This window comes from Pezoporus flaviventris, unplaced genomic scaffold (genome assembly GCF_033815535.1).
Source record: "Pezoporus flaviventris isolate CSIRO_AGI_PZ_B2104156 unplaced genomic scaffold, CSIRO_AGI_Pfla_v1 ptg000020l, whole genome shotgun sequence".
NCBI lineage: Eukaryota > Metazoa > Chordata > Aves > Psittaciformes > Psittacidae > Pezoporus > Pezoporus flaviventris.
Genome location: NW_026892568.1, coordinates 6,706,928 through 6,723,699, shown reverse-complemented (window position 1 = coordinate 6,723,699; position 16,772 = coordinate 6,706,928). Strand labels below are relative to the sequence as shown.

Below are 16,772 nucleotides of genomic sequence, written 5' to 3'. Positions count from 1 at the left end.
GCCTAAGCAGTCTATCAGTTGCTTCCAAGCAATCTTCCTAGGAGAAATGCTGCAGTCCCTTTTATGGATCATTAACTGGAAATGAACTTGGGACCTGCAGATATAAACAGGCTGCCTGCTGCCATCCGACCTAGCAGACCAACACTTTTAATTGACAGTGCAAGTAATAGTGGTGTGGGACTCTAATCTTTTACAGAACACTCAATAAATGAAGAGGAAAGTTGATTTCTTGCAGTGCCACTGAGAAAGCTTTATTGTTTTTCAGGGTCTGCGTCTCAACCCAGGTCTTCAGAGCCAGGTTCTCCTGTGGCACAGACATCCCAACTCATCCGCTGCTGACTGCCCTCCCCTGCCCAAGCTTTCTTCCCAGGGCTGGTTCAGGATTCTGTTGAGCATGGTTGAGTGTGGTGACATATCCCTGGGCTTCAAGAGGCCAGTCCTGGACAGGAGGTGAGTAATACAAGTGTTATCTATGGTTCACATCACTCTATCCAAGCACCCATCTTGCATCTTGAAACTTCTCTAATGTGAGATCATTACAATCTTGTGTACCATCATTGAATCATGGAATGGTTTGGGTTGGAAAGGGCCTTAAGATCATCCAGTTCCAACCCCCTGCCATAGGCAGGGACGCCTCACCCTACACCATGCAACCCCAAGGCTCTGTCCAACCTGGCCTTGAAATGCTTGGGAATAATATTCTGCACTCCTGAGATACAGTTCCTGTGCCTGCACAGGAGAGAAACAGGTACTGCTCATTCAGCACCTTCCACTTCCATTGCACTGGAGGAAAGCTTTGAATCCCAATCCCATCCCCGCCTTCTCAAATGACCTTTCAGCGCTGGGGCAGACCACACTCCTCTCCCCTAACCGGGACCTTAGTGGCTCTGAGGTGGGATGATCGCCCACTTTGCCACCCCACACAGCTCAGCCCAGCGAGGGGAGGAAGCGTGCTGCAGCTGGGGCACCCCGCGGGTGCCAGACCCCGCTCAGCAATGAGAACCGTATGTGCGCGCCGGCGCTCCTCGCGTATGGCGAATGTCACATCGGATTAAGGCACATCAAGCCATAACGGGTGCAGAGTTCGATGCCTTTAATTAGTCCAGTCAAAGGCAGGAATTCCCCTCTGCCGGGTGAGTCTGCTCCCATGACAAGAAGATTAGCAGCCTTGGCTTGTGAGCGTTGAACTCCGAGTTTTCCATCCCACTTGAAGTCGGTTGCAGTTTTCTCTTCCTCACACTGGGAGCTTTGAGGGGCTGGTTTCATTCCAGGAGGGCAGGGGTCAAAGCACTTTAGTAATGGCAGGGAGCCCTGTCCTCGGCGTGTCTTTGGGCAAATCTGCTCCCTCCTGGACTCTGGGTTGAGCGTTTTGTGCCTGTCTGGACCTAACAAGGAACCTAGGAGTGCACCAAGAACTCCCCGGGGAATGCCAGCACCAAAAGTGGTGTCTGGTGGACATCAACTGGCCCAGAGTGTTGATAAGTGCTGGATTGAACAGACCAAAGGGCAGAAATCCTTCTGTCTGGCAGTACGTGCCAGCCATGGGCTGCTTGGGAGGATGCTTGTTGCCATGCTTCAGCTGCGTAAAGCAGTTGGTAGGCGGTTGTGTTTGAGCAGTGCCATGTTGCCCTTTGTATCTGCTCCTGGTCAGTCCTTTTCAACCACCTCAGGGCTATAAATGTGTATGGGCAGTGCTAAAATCCAGCACTGTAGGGCCAGAAACCCACCAAGAGCTACTCTGAGCTCCTGATGCATTTTTACCATGGCTGTTTATGGAGCTTTTTATTGCATTCAACTCTGGGTCCCCAGTATAAGGATGTGGATCTGCTCAAGTGAGCCCAGAGGAGGCTGAGAGCTGGGGTTGTTCAGCCTGGAGAGGAGAACACCTTAGAGCAGCTCCCAGTGCCTAAAGGGGCTACAAGAAACCTGGAGAAGGACTAGCACATAGTGAAAGGCCAAGGGGAATGGCTTTAACCTGCCAGAGGGGAGACTGAGATGAGCTCTTAGGCAGAAGCTCTTCCCTGTGAGGGTGCTGAGGCGCTGGCACAGGGTGCCCAGAGAAGCTGTGGCTGCCCCATCCCTGGCAGTGTTCAAGGCCAGGTTGGACACAGGGGCTTGAAGCAAGCTGCTCTAGTGGAAGGTGTCCCTGCCTGTGGCAGGGGTTGGGACTGGAGGAGCTTTAAGGTTTCTTCTAACCCAAACCATTCTATGTCTTCTGCAGTTGCCTGACAGCAACTATTGGCTGTGGTGAACATGGATAAAGTCTTGAATACCTGTGATGTGGTCTAAATGGTCTAAAATGTCTATTTCTGGGATGCTGTTGAAGTGCTCAACCTATGTGGTGTTCTAGTTTGTATTTTCTTACGCACATTAAGATTTCTTTTGCCATTATATGTCACCCCATTACTATAGTTAATACAGTTAGAGGGGAAATATCTTAATTCCATATTTGTCTCCTTTTTCTATCCATTTGGTTTAAGCTAAGCTCTACAAGAGCTTAAGTTCATTGCTTCTTCGTCAGAGCTGTAGGAAGGTTTTTGTGCCTGACTGCTTGTCCATTTCCTCAGCTCAGTACAATATTCCTCCCTGCACTCTCTGAGATCCTGAGATTTTTTTCTCTTGCCACAGCAAAACTGTTCAACTTTTAACTTAAACGGATCTTTACTTTGGTAACTTCATGCTGCCTCCTCTGGAAACGAGTCCTGTGCTTGCATGCAACTTCACATTATCTTTACATGGAAGTGGGTCAAAGGTCTGGTTGGCAAAGTGTATTCCTGACATCTGTAGATAAGAATAAGCAGTTTGGGAGTATTCTAAATACTGTGGAAACATGTGAGAACTGGAGCTGCTTGGGTTATTGTTGGATTAGCTGCAGCAAACTGAGATGTCTGGGTAGAATTCTGTATCAGAGATAGCGTGATCATATGGCACAGCAGAAGTTAAGATATTCTTGGAGTTTTGAGATCAGGATCTCAGCTGATAGAAGCATAAATCACTGAGACCAGTAAGATCTTTCTCATAACCATGAAGGTGAGATAAGCACGGGCTGCAGCTGTTTGTTAGTGAAGTTGCAGAAAGCAGAGTGGTTCTGTGTACAATGCCCCTTGTTTCGGTTATTTTGGGGTAGCTAATAACCCAAATCCCAAGTTCTTTAAGCTGGGGGTCCTCATGTGTCCTGTAGCCATGGGCAGGGAGGGGATATGAACATTTGGGTACAAACTGGAACACAAGAGGTTCCACTTAAACTTGAGAAGAAACTTCTTCTCAGTGAGGGTGACGGAACACTGGAACAGGCTGCCCAGGGAGGTTGTGGAGTCTCCTTCCCTGGAGACATTCAAAACCCGCCTGGACGCATTCCTGTGTAACATTATCTAGGTGTTCCTGCTCCGGCAGGGGGATTGGACTAGATGATCTTTCGAGGTCCCTTCCAATCTCTAACATGCTGTGATACTGTGATGGCCATGACTGATGCTTCCTGCCTGCGAAGGCGGCTCCGTCTGCAATAGTCAGGATCTAAGATTTAAGGTCAGGCAGGATGAATCATTTTCAGAGGCTGTCAGGTTTCCAAGTCACCCCTATCCTGGTTATTGCCCCTCCTAATGGCCACTGTGGTATGCTGTATCCTTTGGTTGGAACAGTATTTTCCTAACAAATTACTCTGTGGTGCACCTGGGATGCAGTGATTTATGAGACAGATTTGCATGAAGGATACACGCTGCATATATAAGGGGAAATCCTACTCGGGCTGTTCTGCTGTGAGCTGGAAGGGGCTGTGCTGGACTGGGGAGCAAGGCAGTGAAATCCCACTCAAGCCATCCGGCCATCACCCATGGGCTCAGTGTTTAGTCAGGTGCAGCCCAGCTCGTGTCCACAACCCTTGTGTTGTCTTACCTTAAAGAAAGCTTTCTTGGGACGTGTCAGAAGGAAAGGCCGTGGCTCAGACACCACGAAAGGGAAGTTTATTTAAGTAATTACCAATGAGGGAGTGCCTGCTTCCTGGGAATTAATGACTGGTGGGGTTTTGATGGCCTTTGCATGGTCCTCAAGAAGCGACCCAAGCCGATGGCTTGATGGCGCGTAGGGAAGTGCGAACACACGTAGGGGTGTGATAGGTGGGTGACACTTGTTTTGGTGGCTCTTGGGAGAGCAGCTCAGCAGAACAGAGCACAAATTCTTGCACAGCCTCGGGGGAATGCCTTGGCTTATTTAATTGCAGTGATTTTGAGCTGACTTCCCAAAAGGTGTTTGGAAAGCTCAGCTTTAATATCCTCTGCCCTGGTCAGAAGGAGGTAGCCTTGGTTCTCCTCCAGCCCCTGAGCTCCAGGGGCCCTGTGCTGGTTTAGTGAAGAAGAGGATTTGGCTTGCTGCTTCTGGACGCTGATCTTGTTTGGTTTCCACAGCGCGTTACTGCTTCTCTTGCATTCTTGTGGAAGTTGCTTGGGTTTGTTCCTCTTCCCTTTTCAGCCCTGTATGAAAAACCACTGAGCTTTCTAGTACTGTAATTGCCATCATTATTAATAATACCTTTAAATTATTCTATTCAGCCTTTCTGCAGTGCTTTCCTGACCATCATCTTTGCTCTTTGCCTTCCTTCAGTGTCCTGAGGAAACTCGCAGCTTCTAGAAGTTATGCCAAGGAAGGACAGGGAGCTTGGCTCTGATATTTATGCATTTTCCCTAAGCAGCCCTTACCAGCTGGTGGAGAAGTGATGGGCCTTCTATTGCCCAGAATGGGGAAGTAAAGGCCCCAGAACACCAGAAGCATCTAGTCTGAGTTCCTCCCGTCTACCATGCTGCTTGAGGCTTCCTGCCAGCAGCTGGGTTGGTGATGGTGGTGGTGCCAAGGAGAGGCTGGGATGGGGTATCAATAGCCATGACCTTGGGTGGAGGGAGGGTTGCACTGGGTTTAAGGTCTGTCCCAGGGACACCAGCACTGTTCAGAAGGCAATTCCAGAGCAGTTTATCAAAAGCTCTGGTTTCTATAAAGTCCAGGGTGCCAGACCTGGACACCTGAGGTGAGGTGGAACACAGGCAGATCTGGGCAGGGTTTGCTGGTGGAACCCAGCTTATGTTTCACTGGCAGGTGTTGGAAACCAGGGCATTTCTGTGACTCTTTAAGTGAAAAATGAGCATTTTCTGATGAGTTGTAATGAAAATTTCCAGCTAACTCTCAACCCAGGCTTTCCTTTCACCTAGCCCCTTTCTCCTCTCCCCTTGCTCCCTATGGTTCTGCCCAGCCTGCAGGATGCTGAGCATTGGAGCTGGGGAATTGTTAGTGATCAGGGTGCCCTAAATGCCAGCAGCAGATGCAATAAGGGACTGTTCTTTCCCACTTGAAATGCCTGTTGTGTTTGCCAGGCAGCCAACACTGTAACCTCATTCGGACTATTTAAAAAGACTTTTTAAAGGTTTTGAATGGTTTCTGGCTCATTCTGTAGCAATAAAAACACAGTGCCTGAGAGTCAGACGTTCGGGACCTTAACCAAGTAACTAAATACAAAGATACTTGGAAGCGTTGCCGAGTGCTGAGGAACAAGGTCATTACACTGGCCCTTACACCGTTGTTTGCACGCCCATGATCACTGTTCTGGGCTCTATCTAGTGACATTTGGGGTTACTGTGGAACAAAGAAATAGGGTAGGGATTTGCAGAATGAGAATCCCACTTGCTGTGGGGCGGTGGAGCAACTGTGTGAGGAAAACAGGCTAAAGAAGGCAAGTGAGGTGAGGAGTTTCCTTCTCATCCTGCTGCACAGAGACAGGAGATCAAACATCGCTCGTCTCATCTGGTTTTGTGAGGATAGGTTTCATCTCATCCCTTCAGGTGACTCTTCTGAAGGACACACTACGAGCTCTTTTCTCTCCTGCCGTGGGTAGGATGGCACCAGGGCTTGCTTCCTGCTCTTTCTGCAACAGTTGTTCAGGTCTGAGGGTATCAAACTCCTCTGTTAGGGGAATCCAGCTCTTTGGATGAAAGTACCAAACATGGCATGTGTTGATGTTGTTTTCTCTAGGCATCTGCTCTTTTTTGGGTTGAAGACAGGACAGTGAGGTAGGTGGAGCTTTGGTGTGGCAGTTTGGTCATCCTTCCGATGTTAGGTTGAGTGGAAATGGTGCATGTTGGCTGTCATCCTGGAAGAGGGTGAGATACTGAGCACTCACGTTACTAGGACTGGAAGCTGTGGCTACCTGGGTGAACCCACCCATCAGGTACATTTCTGCAGGTCCCACAAGATGCACAGGCTTGTCTGATGCTGCTTGAAACCAGCACCCAATGCACAGGAGGAGCTATCAGCCCTGGCCACCACAATACTTCTTCATGCTTGTTTGCCTACCTTGGTGATAACACACGGCATCCACATCATCCGTGCACACAGGATCCCATGACAGCTTGTGTTGCCTCCATCTCAGTTCTCTTGGTCTGGGAACGGTGCTTACTCCCATGAGACCCTGAAGAAAGAGCCCAGCAGCTTTAGTTAGAGTCTGCAGGACTCAATTTAGGTTCCCAATCCCCAGCATGGTTCTTGCTCTGACACCAGCATCATGAGAGCCTTGGGTGGTCACAGAGGTCATCAAAGTGACTTGCTGGAAGGTGATTTTCCTCCAAGTGACTGAGCACACAGTGTACGTGCAGATCACGGTGCCCGGTTTGCCAGATGGCTCCTGGCATCGGATCAGGGCTTTTCCAGGCAGCAGGGAAGAATGTAGAGGGAAAGGCTGATAAATGGTCTGTGAAGATTTCTCTGGTACCGTTTTGGTCCTCTGGGAGCAAGGACCTGATTGCAGATCAAATGTCTGATCTTTTGCTGGCATAAATCAGCAGAACTCCACCAAAGTTAATGGTGGTGTGCTGATTTACACCCAAAATCATTCATGTGCTCTGTCTCGTGTCCATTTTTTCTCCTCTCCTTGGATTAGAAACCAAGTCTGTAAAGCTAATATGGTCCCTGCAGCGGTATAACTTCCACTGAGTGCTTGCCTGAAGAGGTTAAAAGCCCTGTAAACTGCTTTACATTCTCTAATAATAGAATACAGATGCAAAGGGGAAGGATTTGATGGTCAATTAATGCAGAAACTATCCAGTGCTTTGCATAGGTCCTACTCCCTGGCTTTGAAATACAATGCCCAATTAAAACCTTACCCAGAACTATACAGAAATTAAGAAAAGGGATAATACACTGCAGCACTCTCGGTAGCATGCTGCAGTTTTCAGGGTGCCTCTGAGCTGTTCCTTATAAACCCTTGGGTTTCTCTGGGTGCTTCCAACTACAGCTGCTCCTGGAGAAGAGCTGGGAAGTGGCATTCAGCTGGCGATGCTGCAGAGAGGGTTATTTTACAGAGGAAAAGAGGAGGAGGAGGGTAAGGAAAGTGTTGTCAATCCCTCGTGCATTCTTCTGTAAGGAAAATGATGGTTACTGGAAATGTTCTGCCCTTTGGCTGGGTTATCCCATGCCGGGCCAGGCAGTGCCTGCAGAGGAGCCCTGGGGATGGGGTGGGCAGACACAGCCTCAGCATATTCCAGGAACTCACTTTGCACTTGGGTTGAGTACCACTTGCTCCAGCTCTTCAGGGTGGAAGGTATTGATGAGCTGTCAGGATGTCTCCACATGTGATGATGGCTCCAAAGGAAGGGTGCAGTTCCTTTGCTTATTTGTTGGAGCAAGAGAGGTTGGGGCTGCAGTAGCATGGATGGGATCTGGATTTAATAGTCTAGAAGCTGGAATGAAAGCCCTCCTCTTCCAGTAGTCCACAGCACAAGTAGGAGCTGAAAGGGGAGAAGGCAGTGTGGGCAGCAGGGAGCACCGGCAGTAATTAATCAGGGTAACAGCCAACCCCTTCTTGGCTCTGGAGCTTACTCACTGGCAAAAGACAGCAATGTGGAAATATATCACCTTATTCTAAGGGCTGTAGTAATTTACTTACCATGCAGAGCTACAGAGAGGTGGGAAAGCAAGGCTCTGCATCCCTGAGGTACCTGGAGACACTTCCTGCAGCACTGAGCCTAAGGACATGGGCTGCCTTAGCCCTGCTGGGCTGCCAGATTGTCTGGACTGAGCCTGCTCCTTGGTCAACTCTTCTCTGCATTAATCAGACAGAAGGGATGGGGATCACATCACTGACCTTCACCACCGATAACCTGGGTAGCTCATACAGCCCTTCGATCTGAGCCTGTGTGCTCAGAGACTATCTCTTCAAGGAAAATGAATGCATTCAATAGTAGAGATCCAAGGAAGGCCACTTCCTTTCTTGGCAGGGTCTCCTTCCATGTGCACAGAGCAAACTGGTAATTGAGCCAAACCAGTGGCTTGAACAGGGATTCATGGTGGTGGCTTCCCCTGGGCCTGAGCAGGAGGCATGGCAAGTCCATCTGTGAGGCATCAAAACCCTGATGGCAGCTCAGCGTGTCTTGTTATTCTCTCGCTGCCTCTCTTTTGCTCCCTTTCATGGTTTTGTAAAGAGGACTGGAATATACAAAGTCTTCAAAGCAACTAATAGAATAAATCTATCACAGATGGCCTAGAGCCTGTTGGGGATGGGGGCTCTTCCAGGTGGGTCTTCAAGTCCAGTTTAGATTGAAGGTTTTGGTGTGTTTCTCTCTGGGCTCATGCACCTTCCTCAAACCCTGGGTTTAGTCCCAGCTGTGTAAAATCTCAGCACAGATTGCCAAGGTCAAGGGGAATTGCCTGAGTTTGAGAAACTAAAACTGAATGAATGGAGCATGATATGAAAGCATAATGGAGCTGATTTTTTTATTGCAGGAAGGCTTCTCGACACCATTCTGACAGCATAAAGGGTCATTTACATCTATTTTAAGCAATGTAAAAGCTTGATCCTCATTTACACATGTTGAAAAGAAAATATAATATGCACCGAGACTAAGCCCTTTCCTACTGCCAAAGTGATGGAAAGAGACTTTAGTGTAAATAAGGTTCAGGCCTGTTTTCGGTTTCAGTGCCACGAACGTGCCGGTGCAGATGCAGGAAAGATGCCAAATGTATTTATTTTGGCCTGCTGGGGTGTTTCTTCAGTTTTCTGTCTGCAGAAGAAAGTGAATGCGCACGTTTTGGCTCTGCCTTCCACGAGAGCCACTGGAAGTGTCACTTCCCCCCTCTCAGCAGGGCCCGAGGATGCTGTCCCAAAGGCCACCGCACAGAGGATGCTCTTGTTGGACAGGACCTGGGGGACCGGTGGCTGCTGAATGGGCACCTTTGTGGTGTGGGTTGTGAGTTCTCTGTTTCCAGCTGCTACGCTGCTCCCAAGGACTCTGCAGCAGCTTTAAACCAAGCAGAAACCAAAGATGCACAAGCTGACAAACTCTGTTTGTGTCAACTAAAGAAAAGCAGCTCTCTGCCGGCTGCCGGAAATGGGCTCCAGACCTTCTCCTGGGCTGGAGGAGACACGGAGTAACTGCTCAAAGATGTGAGTAGTTCCCTAAACAGGATGATGATGACAATTACAGGCTGATAGGGGCTCAGTATTTACATCTCCTTAACTAGTCTGACTTTAAACCCAATCAGAGTCCCACAGAGCGTTGCTCTTCCCCTTCAATGTTCTCCATTGAAGGAGACTGTGATTTATCATGGGGCACAGGGGCAAGTGGCTGATACTCCACAGAGGTTCAATAATACGGACCATCTGCACTCAGAGTGTGATGCAGCCTCTCCCCATCCTTTTTTCTCTCCATGTAGGACAAGGGGCAGCCTAGATCTAAAGGGAGGTGCAATTTTAAGCAGGGCTGACGTGCCTCTGTGCCAGCGTGGGACGGATTAGAATTAGTTTCTGCTAATTTGCTCCACATGGAGCTTTCAGTTTGAATTCTGTCTCCTGAATTAACAGGCAGACCACCCTCTTGGTATCCTGACTGCTGGATTTCCCCCTGTGAGGGAAGATTTCCTCATCCATCCCACTTCTTCTGTCATTCAGGCAGTGTCGTACTCGCTGATCCAAGGGAAGGGGTGTCTGTAGCTGTGGGTGTTCCTGGGACCCCTGAGCGGATTCAGACCTGGGCAGTCATTTCAGAAAACAGGGAACCTTTGGGAGCAGGGTGGATGCATAGTCCAGTGATTATTACCTCCCATTTTCTTTTGTTCCTGTCTGAATCCCAGATTGTTCCTGTTCAGGAGGCAGTTCTTGGTGTCATTGCTTTTACCAGAGGAACCAAAATAAGTCCTGTCAGAAAAGATCCAGGGGCTGATTTCATGAGCCTATAGGGATGCTGGGGAGGGACTCTTCGTTAGAGACTGTAGTGAAAGGACAAGGCGTAATGGGTTAAAACTTAAACAGGGGAAGTTTAGATTGGATGTAAGGAGGAAATTCTTTCCTGTTAGGGTGGTGAGGCACTGGAATGGGTTGCCCAGGGAGGTTGTGAATGCTCCATCCCTGGCAGTGCTCAAGACCAGGTTGGACGAGGCCTTGGGTGATATGATTTAGCGTTAGGTGTCCCTGCCCATGGCAGGGGGGCTGGAACTAGATGATCTAAAGGTCCTTTCCAACCCAAACCATTCTGTGATTCTATGAAACCAGCTGTTTCTGCAGAGTGGTATCAAAAGAGGTCCTATGGCAGTTCTGCTAATGAAGACCACAGCCTCTATAGCTAGGCCAGACCCATCGAACTGAAAAAGCCAAAGAAGGGTGATGCACTTGCACTGCAGAGACACCAAAGGTTCATAGTGAGACATGGAAAATACCTGCTCATCCCATGAACTGATGGGGTCCATCTGCTGCCCTGTGCAAAGGGCTGCACAGGGTGTATTTTGTGGGGTTTCACTCAGTCCAAGGAAGATGCTCTAAGTCAGATGGTTCCTTTGGGAGGACTCGGAACCGGGCTTGCATTCGGGGGGTTCTCCCTAAAGTTCAGCCTCCATGTGCCACTTCTCAGGCCCATCCAGCCGAATTATTCATCCCCATGTCACTTGCTGAAATTTACTGTTAACCATCAGAAGGAAGAGCCAGTCACTGGGCTGGCCTTAGCCAAATCTTGATTGTTTCACCCTTCTCAGGATGTGTTATACCCTGTGTGCCTTTGCATGGGTTGCTTCAGTATCTCTGTGGTTAGGTTCCCACCTGAAAAATGATCTTACTGTAATAACAGTCCCCTTCATGTCCACAGCACCCTGGGTAATTCTTAGCTGTGTAATTTCTCAACAAAGGTCTGGACATTTCCAGTAGCTTCTGAGTCATTAAGAACCTGTTGGAGCCATAACTGTTCCTGGCAAATTATACTGAGATCATGGAGGACTTCTAGGAGCTCCTTAGACATTCAGGACCCCCATACAAACCTTGGGTAGCACAGCCCCTGGACTTGCTGCCCATAATAGGAGGCAGAATGAGGGTCAATGTTGAGCAGTGCTGGGTACTTTGAGCCCAGGCAGTTGGGTACACAGTGGTGGTGTGAAATCAAAGTATCGCCACTAAGTGCCCTGAGTCCCCGTACCATGTGTAAATCTGGAGCACCTTCAGTGGGTGTGAATGAATGAACTCAGATGAATAAAGCTAAAGATCCTTTTATAGGGTTTTCCCATTTGCCTGAGAACCAGTCACATTTCTTTCTGCTTGAACTTTCAGAGGGCTCAGTATTTCATCCTTGCTTTTAAACATTTGTGTTACGTTTTGATCCCAGCCCCAGTGTAAGAGCTAACTTTGTGCTCCTGGGTTCTAACTATAATGAATGGTGTTTTGTGTGCTAACTGTAGTGATGTGTTTGCAGGCAAAGGCTGGGGAAAGGAGGAGGAACAGAGTTTCTCTGTTTGGGCTGTTCCAAGCCGGTGTGTTGCTGAGTCCTTCCTGGTTATGGTCTGTGTGAAATCTCAGCAGTGCATCTGCAGGGGTTTCATAAAACCATCCCCAAATTTATTGCACTTTTTCAGCCAAGAAAGACTATCTCAAAAGGTTCTACCTCAGAAGGCTTCATTCTGTCTTTACCAAGCTGGCTTACTTCTCTTGGGTATTTCAGAACAGGTGCCGTAGCCACTTACCCACATTTAATGTCTCAAAAGCCTTTTTCACAGCCCCCAGATGAAACTAGACAAACCTGATGAAATATTTGATTTGGTGTCTACGCATCTTTAAAACTTGCTTTTATTTGGAGTGAGGTGAAGTGATATCTGTGTCTTTTTGTTCAGGGCAACCTGACGTTGGGTACCAGAGAAGCAAAGGAATCATTCATTCACTTAGTTCTGGGGCTTCCCTCTTTCCCAGTGTGGCCTTCAGTGCCTTTACCCGTGTGTGCCCTTCCTGCTGATTTTCATTGCATACTCTTGAAGTCATCAGTGCAGACTTTCTCGTGTGAACCTGGGTGTTTATTGCTCTTCCATGATAACTGGCAGCAGGCATTCCCATACAATGGGTCCAGAACAGCTCTGTCTTGGCATATGACTGTTTCTCCTGTGGTTTTCCCTTTTTCCTGCCTGCTGGAGATAAGATGGAAACGTGCCTCTTGTGTACTTTGTCCTATATCGTATGCAAGAGATGGGAATGCTCCTTGGGAACAGGAGGAAAGCAAGCAGGTCAGCTGCAGAGCACCCATCTGTAGTACACTGATGGGTGCTCAGAGGGCTCTGGGCACAGTTGTGTTGGACAAAGGCATGGAGAGAGCTGAGTCCTGGGGATGGCTCTCATTGGAAGTGCGGCAAGAGCCACCATGCTTCATCTAGATGTCCTGTTCTTCCCAGACTTCTTGTAAGGAGCAAATTTGGAGGTGTTTCCAGCAGGATTGCTTGGCTGATACGGTCCATTCCCTGTGTCTTATCTGGACCTGGCCTTGTGCCCGAGTTTGCTTGCTGAGCTTGATGTCACCAAGCTGAGATTACTGCCCCAAAAAGGCTGCTTTGGGGCTCTGGACTGCTCCAGAGAGTAAAAATGTGGCTGGGAAATGATAATATGTGACCTGCATCCTGTTCTGGTAGTGTCACAGGCTGTCTGCTGAAAGTCCCTCTACCTCCCTTCTCCATTGTTAACTGAGCAGCATAATACTTCTTTTGTTTGTTTTTCAGAGCACAAACAACTCCTGCAAGCTGGAAAGCCTTTCCCAGTAATTCCCAAACACAGAAATATGTGCCTGCAATGTGGCACTTTTTAGAATGGCATCCACTCAGATGGTGGAGGATCCATCACAGCCCGGGGTGACTAATTCCAATGGCTCATTACTCTTTCAATTACAAACTGGCACCTTCCTTGCAGTTTGAATTTGTCTAGTTCTGGCTTCCAGCCATTGGATGTTGATATGGCTTTGTCTGTTAGATTAAAGAGAGTTCTGCTGTAAGAGATCTCTTTAGTAAGTGTTCTTTATTGTTAATAAGATACTTCTTCATCTTCTTTTTGGTAAGCTAAATTATTAAGCACCTTAACAAGTATCTCAGTGTGAGCATCCCACAGTTCTCCAGCTGTACTTGCAGTTCCCTCCTGAAGTCCTACTCGGGTACCCTTTGGTTGCTTGGTAACCCCATGATGCAGTTTGAGATGTCTGGGTGGAACTGGCACATCTGCAGAGGCGCTAGGTGCAGGTATCTGTGTTTAGGCACCTGTATTGAGCCCTCAGATTCCAGAAGAAGGGGGTAAAATCCATCTCCCCAAACTTGAGCCACCCACAGGTTTAGCAGTAGACCAAACCTATCACGTAGTCTCTGGAGTACACCTTGCTTAGTCCAAGTGCTTATGTGGCTTTCTGGTAACTCAGCCAACACTCACTAAGCTGTAGTTGCCCAGAAGGTGACTCTGGCATAAGGTGCCTGTTCTGCTGCCCATGGTCTGGCTGTGAGGTCCTCCTGGAGGACAGCTTGGCAAGCTCATGATGGAGACCCGAGCCCTGCTTTGCCAGTAACATTTAGCAGAGTTAGGGTGTTGTTGCTGATTATTGTGACCTCAGGGACAGAGAACACTGTTGTTTGGTTCCAGGTATCTTAGAACTTGGCCTAGTCTTTGTGTTGGGGTGCAGATGTTGGCAGGGAACTTTGAAGAAGAGCCATCAGCCGTGTTCTGCACTGTTATGTCTGTCTGAGGGACACCTGAAGAATGCTTTCCTCGTGGCTCTTCAGAATGTGCTGACTGGAGATGGTGTTCTTTAATGATGGTTTAAAACTGTTTAACAGTATGCTGGCTTTTCTTAGTGTAATTTGGGTTTATAGACAGTGACTGATCATGTGCCAGGAGTTTTATTATGGACAACAGATCTCATTCAAGCAACAGCAGGGACCAAATACCCATTGTTTAACCTCACTACTTAGAACAACGTTGATGACTCCAGGCATACCAGATGGAACCTACCATCCCATTCTGCTCTGTATGAATGATCAGCAAGTGATGGGCTGCAGAATTCCTTGTGAACTGTGCTGTGTAGGAGCTTCTTTCAGGCCCCTGCTGTTTAATACAGGAGGTCTTTGATGCAGTTTCTGGTGAGATGGCCACCATGGGGCTTCCTATCGAGTCTTTGCCACCATGCAGCCGTTAGAGTGCAGCAGCAGAGCAGAGTAACTTGTTTCATGGGACCATATTCTTCTCTGTACCAAAGGTGTTTTCAGTTGATCCAACCTTAGGGATCCGTCTGGGGGCTGTGAACTGAGGGCTTCAGGAGATGCCTCCTTTGTGCACTGTTGATAAACTGATCCTTCACCACCTTGGCCCAAGGCTCGGGAGGATGTTTTGGAGGAACTCTGCTTGCAAGCTCTCATTTCATGAGCAGCCAAGCTCTGTGGAGCATATTCAGTGAACGCACAACTAAATGGGACATGAACAGCCTGATCACGGCAGGGTAAAACACCCAGATTCATTGCTCAGGTGAGAAGGAAGCGTGGCAGAGCACTGAGAGCCTGAGAGAACAAGCATGAGTGTGTATAATCCATGGTGTGAAACCAATGCTATAAATAACGGGCTGATGGAAACCAGATCTGTTCTGCGTATGCATCCCGTTTCTACTCCAAAGCAAGAAACTTGTTTGCAGTGAAACGCTCATACATGGCCATGCTTTGGCCTCTGTTCCTTCCCCTAAGGCATCTGCTGGTCCTCCTGAGACCTTTAAAAGGAGGTTCTGGGTGTGACCCACGAAAGGAATGTGCAGATCGCGTGAAAGGTTTCCTATCAGCGACTGCATGCGAGGGGAGGCCAGCACCAGGCATTTTATAATAGAAATGATCTTTCTCACTTGTTCCTCCCTGCCCATATTTTACAAAAGAGGAATGCTGGGAGCCAAACGAACTCGTCTGAGGGCAGAAGATGACTGTAAAGATAAGCACTGCTGATATAAACACCCAGGGCTCTGCTGTTAATATTTGGGACTTTGGTCTCTTCAAGCTGCCAGTCAGAGAAGGCAGGGATTGCCATATATAAATGTCCTCAGTGCTAAATCCTACTGTGAGCCATCGGAGTAAATAGGTTTGTTTTTCTTTTACCTTGTATTCATATAAATCACTGCGGCCAGTGGAATTCAGCCTGCGTAAGGCCAGTGGGAGTGGTGGTACCTTTGGGTTCAGGGAGCATAAAGAGAGCTGAATTTTGGCTACCAGTTTTCAGGGAGTTAAATAGAAGGAAGCATATTCCCCAAGGCAAACAGCAGAGACCCATTTGGAATAAATCTGCTTGCTGGCTGCACTCCTCACTCTGGCAGTCAGCTCATTGACGATTCCAGCCAAGTTTTGCACTATGGTCAGCTTTAACTAATAAAGATCTAGCATGGTACCTTGCTAATCTCATTAGATGGAGAGGTATGTTTTGGTAGAGATTTCTGGGGGAGGAGAAAGGCAGAAATATGTTTAGCAAGTTGAGCTCAAGCCATTTCAGTCGTGTTTTTTAGCAGTGTGTATATATATGTATACATAGCATACACAGAGATATATATGTGTGCTTCTGCTCACTGTTTCTGCTTAAATCGCCCACTAAAAATAGTGGTGCCAGAGGCTTCAGTTACCAGTCCCCAGGGATAACGGCATTCTAGGCTATAGGGACTTAGAAACTCCAATAGTGTCATTGCTTATGGCTGGGTACTAATCCACAGAGGTCCTTGTACCTTGTTTGGAGTTAGACATACAGACCCTCCCCATCAAAATCCAGGAGGAGCTGTGATGCTAAAGCCTGCTGATTCCAGTGCCTTGCCCAGTGCCTCATTGTCAGGTTTATTTCCAGTGATGCCAATGGATATTCTCCCCTCAATGAACTAGGCTTTAAAAATACCAGGAATTGGGCCAGTGTTAATAAACAGCAGTTCTTTCGCTTGGCCTATGAAGCATCACCCCATCCTGCTGAGCCAAGCTCCTTGCAGGAGGGGAGAAAGGGGAAAACCTGGTTCTCTCTCCTTGTCTTTTTGGGTCTGTCTTAGCTTTGAAGCACTGTGCGGATCGAGGGGCTTTTGACACTGGGACCCATCAGCAGGCTTTGCTCTACCCTCTTTCCTGGTGGTGGTTTCAAACCAGGACCTGGACTGAGCACATCATCGCTGTCCACCGCATTCAGATGCTGTAACTAATGCAAAGAGGGAACTGCACTGATGTCGTGGGATACACTTGATTAACCAATTGGTCAAGGTGGTAGCGCGGAGCCTTTGTTGCCCCTTATAAGGTTGTTCCTTCCCCTTCCTCGTGTCACAACAAGGACGTTGTTGTGCTTTGCTGAATCCTTCCTTGCTTGGGGCCAGTCATTTATCAAAAGAGATTTCCATCTTGGACTAATAATTCATCTCTTATTGCAGCCCTCCCTGCTCCAAGGGCCCATTTGTTTCCCCTTATCACAGTCTCATTATTTGGTAAAGGAAAATCTCGGACTTTCTTGGGACCAGTGGCTGTGGTTT

At 48.1% G+C, this 16,772-nt stretch overlaps 1 long non-coding RNA gene across 1 annotated transcript; it reads left to right on the top strand.

Annotated features, from left to right (window-relative positions):
* The first annotated feature begins 318 nt into the window (after positions 1–318).
* On the top strand, positions 319–16,772 carry LOC133270457 (uncharacterized). Its single transcript, XR_009743783.1, has 3 exons — positions 319–450; positions 12,991–13,119; positions 16,674–16,772. It is a non-coding gene; the product is annotated as an uncharacterized LOC133270457 (long non-coding RNA).